Source organism: Struthio camelus, chromosome 1, assembly GCF_040807025.1.
Source record: "Struthio camelus isolate bStrCam1 chromosome 1, bStrCam1.hap1, whole genome shotgun sequence".
Taxonomy (NCBI): domain Eukaryota; kingdom Metazoa; phylum Chordata; class Aves; order Struthioniformes; family Struthionidae; genus Struthio; species Struthio camelus.
In genome coordinates, this window is record NC_090942.1 from 137,927,324 (window position 1) to 137,935,453 (window position 8,130).

At 42.6% G+C, this 8,130-nt stretch overlaps 1 protein-coding gene across 3 annotated transcripts in view; it reads right to left on the reverse strand.

Moving 5' to 3' along the window:
* Positions 1 to 7,280, reverse strand: part of CDKL5 (cyclin dependent kinase like 5) — a 124,898-nt gene extending 117,618 nt beyond the window's left edge. For 2 of the 3 annotated variants that reach the window (XM_068918669.1, XM_068918651.1), the window contains exon 1: positions 7,147 to 7,280. The gene's annotated coding sequence lies outside the window, so the exon portion shown is untranslated. The remainder of the gene's footprint in view (positions 1 to 7,146) is intronic. The other variant, XM_068918661.1, reaches the window with a different exon arrangement.
* Between the last annotated feature and the right edge of the window lie 850 nt (positions 7,281 to 8,130).

The following is an 8,130-nucleotide window of genomic DNA, read 5'->3' on the forward strand; positions in this document are numbered from 1 at the left end:
AGCTTTAATTTTCAGATGAAGAGTTCTATAAGCAACTCATAAGCAAAGTAAGCATTTTTTATCTCAGTTGGTACATAACAAAAAGTAACTCATTCTAAGTCATCACGAATCTATGCCTATATAGACTTCATCTCCCAAAGTATATTCTAACAAAGAAAAAAACCATAAGACCTGTCAGTATGCCTTACTATGTTCAATTACTTTGAACAGCATAAATCTGAGATATCAATTAAGATGAGATGAAAATAGTTTCATATACTTTTATGAGGTACTGCATGTTTGTACAATTTTAAACCTCTGAAGAGGGTCATATAAAAAAGAAAGGCAGATGGATGACAATCCCATACACACTTATCCATAAGTCAAACAACTAGTGTTGCACGTATGTTTAACTTGTTGCATATGCATAAATATTTGTAGAGAGGGCTTAAGAGTCTCCAGGGAGTAAACAAAATACTGCCAAGTGTTCAAAATAAAAAACAGAAGGGGAAACTTCTACAGTAGCTAAAAGCAAATTAGAGGAAAGTTTTTACTTAACACAGCAGGTTAACAGAAATTTAAAATAATAATAGCTCTGACAGTCCTTTCAAGAGCAGCTGCCTATGACATACCCCAACTTCCAGGGGCTTTGTTTTTGCTATAACTATTGCAGGTAACGATCAAAAAAATACAATCTATAAAACAAACACTAGCATGCAGGGTGCTAAACAATCAAACTACAGTACACTTATTCACCTGAAACTGTTCTGATAAACTTGCAATTAACATGGTATGCTACAAAATGCAAGATGCAGCAAATCTCAGTCTATCTGGTAAGAGTAAGACAGACAGCATAAAGTAATCAGAATGCTATAATACCCAAATCCTTTCAGCAAGCTTCTGAGGTTTATCCACTATAGGGTTCCCACCAGAAGAGCTTCCTCTCCACCATCATCCTGAAAATGTTGTCCAGATGGGAAGAGAGGATGAGAAAAGGGGAAAAAAAGACTGCACACCACATTGGATTGCAAATCTGACACATTCAGGGCACCTTGGACCTTCTGCTGTACCAAAAGAGGTATAGTAGAGATGCACATGTAGACAAATACAGTGAGTCTGAAGCAAATTACAGAAAAATAAGAAAACATGCCTTTAAGATTTGGAAATAGAGCAACAAGTAAGACACTTTCAGTACAATTTTTCTGTGCTCTCCAGTTTAACTCAGAAGTTTCTGTGCTTTAAAGGTGAATATTCAAGTACAAAGCCCCGACTGCTGGCACAAGGCTTAAAGTTATTGTTTGGCTGTTATTTTGCGGCCATGAAATCAGATTGTTCTAACGAGTTAAAACGTCACCCCGTCTAGCATATATAGGCCAAGCAAAGTGATCTACCCTCTCAAGGTCAGAAAGAGATGAGACAGTAAAGCAGTGAACTGATGCGCACAAAAGCTGCTATTCACCTGTTCCACATATAAGCAGGACTTTACAGCTGACTAGTTGCTCGCTTCATAAGCGCTAAGCTCACTCAAAATAAACCAAACATACTGTGAAGATCTGCAAGCAATTTTATACCTAATAACCGATTTTTTTTTAAGTTAAATTTCCATTTCAAAAATCTCAAAAGTAACTTCTGTGAGTTGGAAAACTAAGCGTTCCCCTCACCTGCCTCCCCAAGCATAATGGCTTCACAAATAATAGTTGATGAGATCAACCAAAAGATAGTTCAAAGGAATCAAGATAAGTAAGAACTCTCCACTGTAAATAAACCATCATAAGTATCAACCATTTCTTTGACTTCTCTAAGAAATGTAATTTTGCTACATTATACCATGACTTTTAAACACTGATATTTAATGAGGAAGAGGAGTAGGGGGAAAAAGGGAAAAGCTGTATTTTTTTCATTCATGCTCCAAGATTCTTTTTTGTATGCTGAACAGTTAAATAAATATGTAATATTACCAAACCTTACAGTCACATTCCCCCTTTGTTTGAATTGAATGAAGCAGTGTGTTACCATTAACATCTGTATTTCTCTAGTTATCTGTAAGAAAGATTACCAGAGACAGTGATACAATTCACCAAAATAATGGAGCTCTCTGTGGCTGGCATATTTAGGATTCAATTAAGACTTGATTCACTTTTTATTTTTTCAGAGAACAAATACGTTTGTTGGGTTTTTTTTTTTTTTTTGGGGGGGGGGGGGGGGAGGGAGGGTTTGTTTGTTTTTTTGTAATATTGCCAGGCAACTATTTCTTGTGCATGTCACCTACAGCAAGATCCTTTTATTTTTCCAAAATAAAAAAAGTCAGTGTTAAATTATTTTATTTTTCAAACTATATTGACTAAAGGATTAATTTTCAAGATATTAACAGGCAATTCCAACATTAGAAGGCTCAGCCAGTTCAGAATTAGAATACAAGTTTGAAGCCAAACTGGAACACCCTAACATCTCTTCTGAAGTTCTGATTCTGAACTCTCATTGCAATAAGGCTGGTATCAAAAGCTTCTAGAGATCCAACAACTCCAGTATCACAGATAATAAGTATTAAAGCAAATCTGAATATATTAACTTCAGCCACCCATTTATTCCATATACATTTTTCTCTTTTTAAGATACAGCAATAGACTACTTCAACCCTGCAGCAATTAAGCATACACTTACGTAGCAATTAAGCATACGCTTAGGTAGCAATCTCGATACAGACAGAGATACAGAACACAACTCTATATAACTCGCGAGCCCGTACATTCAGGTTGGGTTTTTCCCCCCCCGTACAGTTGTTTTGCCTAACAGAAACAGTCATGGAAGTTCTCTGAAGGCTAACTTATTCCTAGAAGATTCTCATCATTGCCTCAGGAAAGGGGAAAAAAATACATATAGCAAATATTTCTATGGCATCAGAGTTTAAGATATGTAGAGCCTTTTATTTTAAATTTATTATTTTTGTTCTTTCAGTGTAATTTCATCAAGATATTCTTCTGATGTGCTGTGCTAAAATATCTTATTTAACACAGTAACAAAGAAATATATTAAAGTTATCGCGAGATTCTAAATAAAAAAGGGTTAGGTTTAAAAGCTGAACACACTAGTGCTATGAATACTTAGAAGCTCAACATCTTTCCTCATCAATATCTAATATTATGAAACTGCACCGACTCAGCAAGAAGACCGACGATGTAACAGTTGTTTTCTTAGTTTATTTGTGTATTGTTCTAATGCTCATTTCAGTGTATGTCATGGAATTAATTCTTACTACTTCCAATATGGAAAGTACATATGGAAAGTACCATTCACGCACAAATCTCTTTCCATGCAGATAATAAAATACAGCCCTCGAATTGTCTGGTAAAACAGACAGATTGAGAGAGAGAAAAGGTGGTGTTAATAGTTAGAATATAGAACTTGGAACAAGGAAATAAGCTGTATTTCTCATTATATTACATACATCCCTTAGTGAGAGCAAGTCACTGATCATTCTCATGCCTTGCTTTCCCGATACAAAGATTAATACAAAAATGAAGAGTTGCTAGGTTTAGCTCATGAATAGTGCTAAAATTCTCAAATAGAATTTGTTATAACAAATGTAAGCCACTCTTGTTACTTTCCACATGATGAGCACACGGTTCACAACGACATATTTTACCTTCCATGTAAATATGTTTTTAGGGTAGCTCCCCCCACTACGATTTCATGACGGGCGTACGTGTTCTGCTCAGTAAGAATATATGCTTAAGAAAATTCTCATAACTCATGGGTTCACACTATATCCAGAGTTTAAATAATACCTAGGGATTTTTTTTAATTTATCCCAAATGTCTACTGCTGAGTGCTGGGTATTCCAGGGAGAGTGCTAATGCTTATATATGAACAGTTTTCAAGAGCATCCACATACAAAAATAACTAGTTATAATACTGGCTGTAAGAGAGCAGAACTGGTTTTTTTCTTATACATGAGGTATTTTCCACATACAGAAATTATTCTCCTATTCTACCTTGTACTTGCAATCTTATTTCGCCTCCCACTCACACAGTCCAGCTCCACACAGTAACAGAAATAGCCACTGCTAGTGTCAAACCACGCTAGTGCTATAGTTAACTATACCAGCATTCCATAAGCTTCCAACAGACTAGCCCAAAGCTCTTTATAAAGGTATTCTCTATACTGACCACGCAGTTGGCAACGTTTTTTGCCTATAGCTGACTATTTCCCTAGTAAAGAAGACTTGTGAAATCAATATTCCCAAGGGCTTTGTTACCTGTATAGCACTACAGTTAACATTTCAATATTTGAATCTCAAAGTGTATTTTCTCTCATCATCATTAAACTAAAAAGACCTGAGAGTTTTAGCTTAAAAATACAGCAAGACCCTAATTTGTTGCTTAAATACTTCAAGTTTTGAGAACTAAAGCCAAGGCACATTACCTAGAACACTAAACAATTTTGTTAAAACTCTCATTATAAAGTCAGACAGAAGAAATCCAAAGACATTTCTGATTTCAGATCGTCGTTCCATAAATATTAAAGAATTGAAGTTTTTGAATGTTTTGGTTGCTGAAACAATTTTTTAAAAAAATCTTTAACATAAAGCAGCAATGGATCATATTTTAGATTCATTGAAATTGTCAACATTCAAATACAGTCAAAAAAATTAGACTCAATGCAACCATTTATTACATGTGTATTTTTAAATGATGTTAACAGCTTTCAATTGCAAGACTAAGCACTGCCTGAAATTAGTTCAAAAAAATCTAATTTCAAAATACTAGGGTAGCACTTATTGCCTTGCAGCACTTGATCTCTATAGCTTTATGCCTCTCCTCTCCAGTATAAAATACTGGACTTCTAACCATTACAATATATCATCCTGTTTTTCTAAATTTTAGAAAAATCGAAAAGCTAATTTATGGCAACAAAGATTTTGATATAATTTTGATTTAAACCGCTAAATACTGCAGTTTTAGGTAAATACTGACAAATAAGGCCCTACTCTTCAGTTATTCAATGCAGAGGCGTCTACAGGCACAGGCTCTGTCCTTGCAGAGCATCCTGTCAGAAGTACAAAGGGCAAGATTTTTTTTTTCCTATTGCCAAATAAGCAAAATGAAAGAAATCTTAAAACTCCCACACAAGTAGATGTATTATATTAAGGCTGTACCATAGAAAGAGCTAATACTTATTCAACCCACATATTAAAATGGCGCTTTGCGCTTCTGCTACAAGCAGGTATATTTTATAAAAAGCTTGCTGCCTCCCCTTTTTTTTTTTTTTTTTTTTTACTGCAGATCTCTTTTTCTATTAAATAAACATACATACTAAGGAAACAAAATCCTAAAGCTCATATTGTCTTTTGGGCTTGCGTAAAACAATGTGAGAAGTTAAATTCAGCACCCTTGCACTGAAACCTAAAATATAAATAAATATATAAAAATGTTAAGTGTCCTCAGATAGTAAAATGAAGCAGGAATTGTAGACTGTATTAGCCAAGAAAGCATTATCAAGCTGGCAATTTACAACTTCATCACTGATTATACTGAAGCTGAAGGTGCTCAATGTCTCTCTGAAAAACAGGACAGAAGGACAAAGATAACAAAAGAAACAAACAGGACACCAAGTTAAAACTTCTGTCCTTTGACACTACAGAACCTGAAGGCCATTAATGACCTGCACCTATCAGTAAGCCAGTGGATTTTCCAAGTCCTCCTCTACACTGTACTTTCCCACAACCTATCTGAGAACTCACAAAGCTTCTACTAAATAAATATATATATATTTATGGAATAAGCAGGAAGTCTTCCAGATATGTTTGTAGGCCAACGCAATACCATCTTCACAGGTCAGTGATACCCCATCTCCCCTCACCAAACGGGCAGCAAAGAGGAATTTGCATGATCATTACCAGTTTCACTATGGCAGTTTCATGCTACTGCTGCTTGAGAGAGCTACCTGCCGCAGCAACGGTAGGCAGTACACTATGCAGACAGAGGAGAATCTCAGAGAGCAAGGCTGGAATAGTTTGGCAACAGCACCAACACACAGACCCCTCAAATAAGCCAGAAGGAAGAGAGCAGAGCTCCTTGCTCCTCCTGTCCAGGGAGAGATATCACTATAAGCACACAAAATTCTGCTTTAAAAAAAAAAAACACCAAAAAAACCCAAACCAAAAAACCTTCTTTCTCCCTTTCACATGCTCATGCCCAAGCATAGCAACTGAATATGAGTCTTCCTTGTTCACCAAGCAATACGAAAGAGAAAGCCGGAGAGCAGAGTCAAGGATAGCCCAGCAATGGGAATCCCAGCATCCGTCTTCTTCCAAGCGGCTCAGATTGAGACAGCCTTCTCTCTTGGGTGTTGTCCCCTCTGTGATGCTCTCCATCACCACCTACCTACCTGATAACAACTGGTACGTTTTCTCACAACTGGCACAGAAGAGGAAAATACACGAACCCACTAACTGCATGACTGATTTAAAAAAAAAAAAAAAGACACACCAAAAACACACACACACAGGAAAACTCCCTCCCCGCAAATTATAATAAGCAGACAAGTGGGTTTGTTTTTTTTTTTTTTTAAGGAAAAAGGCATCAGCCCTAAAGCATTCCTGCCGTACGGAGAGAAAACCATTACCGGGCAGGAAGGGAAGCAGAGCCAGAGCAAGGCAGGGAACGCAGGCGGCACCCCGCAGGCGGCCGCCCCGCGGCACCTCACTACGATCACGACAGAGGCGAGAGGCGCGCACACACACCGACCGTCGGGCCCGCGCCACGCCACGCCACGCCCGGGGCGCTGCCCCGTCCCGAGAGGGGCGGCCGGCACACCCCGAGCCGCCGCCAGGCACCGTAGCCTGCCCTCGGCACCCCCCGGCCCCGGCGCCGGCGCCGGCCGGGCGCACCTGGGCTGCGCAGACACCCACCGGCCCCGCGCCCGCCGCGCCAGCAACGGCAAACCGATCCCGGCGGGGTGGAAGGGGGCGCGAGACAGCGGCGGCCGAGCGGCGCGCGAGGGGCGGGGGGCGCGCGGCTGGCCGTTGGGGCGGCGGGAGAGCAGAGCTGGAGAGAGAGGGGGGAGGGAAACGGGGAGGGCGCGGCGCCGCCCCGCAGCAAGGAGGTGACAGGCGGCGGCGGCGGAGGACAGGGGTGACCGCCCGGCGCCCCGCGCACCTCCCCTACCTCCGCTCCGGCTCCGCCGCTGTCGTTACAGCCGGCGGCGCGCGCGCGCGCGCGCCCGCCTGCCGCTGCCGCCCCCTCACTCTGCTCCCCCGCCCGCCAGCGTTCCCTCCCTAACGCAGCGCTCAACCGAACCCGCGAGCCGCCCAGCCCTGCCCCTCCAGCCCGCATTGACACCGTCCCCCACCAGTAACGGACGAGCGAGCCGGCCTGGAGCCACGCCTCCACCTTGGTGACCAATAGAAGATAGTCTTGCTCCTCCCCCCCTCCCGCCCACCCCGCCCCCAGCCCGGGCACCGCCCGCTCCCCCCCCCCCCGGCAGGCTCGGTTGACTCGCAGCTGCCGAGCAACGGGCGCTGGACTGCGGGCGGCCGCCGGGTCGCGGCCGGGCGTCGTGACAAGGGAGAGGCGGCCGGAGGGGGCCCGGCTCTAGGAGAGGCGGCCGCGGGCTCAAGTGTTACCTCGGCTGTCGGCGGCGCAGACAGGTGGAGGCGGGGCGGGGGGGGGGGTGGTGGAGGTCCTTGGCAGGGCCAGGAGGGGCCTGGCCGTCCCTGGAGGGGGAGGGAAATGGGGTTTGGGGGAGGGGGCGCCTAATCGGTGGCCCTTTTTCTGAGGGAGGCAGGGAAACTGGTGCACACGCCCGGCACGCAGAGCCGGTAGTCACCCGTGTACAAAAAGGCAAGGAGAGGGGTAGGGACGGTAGGAACTACGGTGGCTTTTTCTGGATGCGTAGGATAGTTGGGATGTTTAAAACGGATTTCCCCTTTTTCTTCAGATCAGCTCTTTCAGAGAGTGCTCCAGCACTCGAGCGTTTTCAGCCTTTACAAAATCAAGCTCTTGGCTTGCAAATTCTGTTGCTTGAGCCTACTGGCCTTTTATTTTCCAGTTTTGCCCTCAGGAACTCCAAGTACAGATTAAAAAGTAAAGCCAAGAATCGTAGGGTCCCAGGAGCTGCCACTTTCAGGCAAACGTCAAGTGTCAGACGTA